This window comes from Scyliorhinus canicula, chromosome 9, assembly GCF_902713615.1.
Source record: "Scyliorhinus canicula chromosome 9, sScyCan1.1, whole genome shotgun sequence".
NCBI lineage: Eukaryota > Metazoa > Chordata > Chondrichthyes > Carcharhiniformes > Scyliorhinidae > Scyliorhinus > Scyliorhinus canicula.
The window spans coordinates 34,803,414-34,803,797 of NC_052154.1; positions in this window are offsets into that span (position 1 = coordinate 34,803,414).

Consider the following 384-nt stretch of genomic DNA (forward strand, 5'->3'; position numbering starts at 1 on the left):
AGGCCAGCATTTGTCATCCATCCCTAAATGCTCTTGAATTGAGTGGCTTGCTAGATCATTTCAGAGGGCAGTTAAGAATCAGCCACATTGCTGTGGGCCTTGAGTCATGTGCAGGCCAGGCCAGATAAGGATGGCAGGTTTCCTTCTGAAACAGATGGGCTTTGATGATGGTTGTCAGGGTCACCATTACTGAATCAACAACTCCCAACTTTGATTCATTGAATGTAAAGCCCCAGCAGCTGCCAGTGGGATTTGAGCCCATGTCCTCGGCACATCAGGTTAGGTTTCCTGATGACTAGCCCTGTGACATTTCCCCTACGCCACCCTCACCCTGCATATGGCTGCATTTGGAATTGTAGCTCAATTAAAAGAATAGGTGATTTC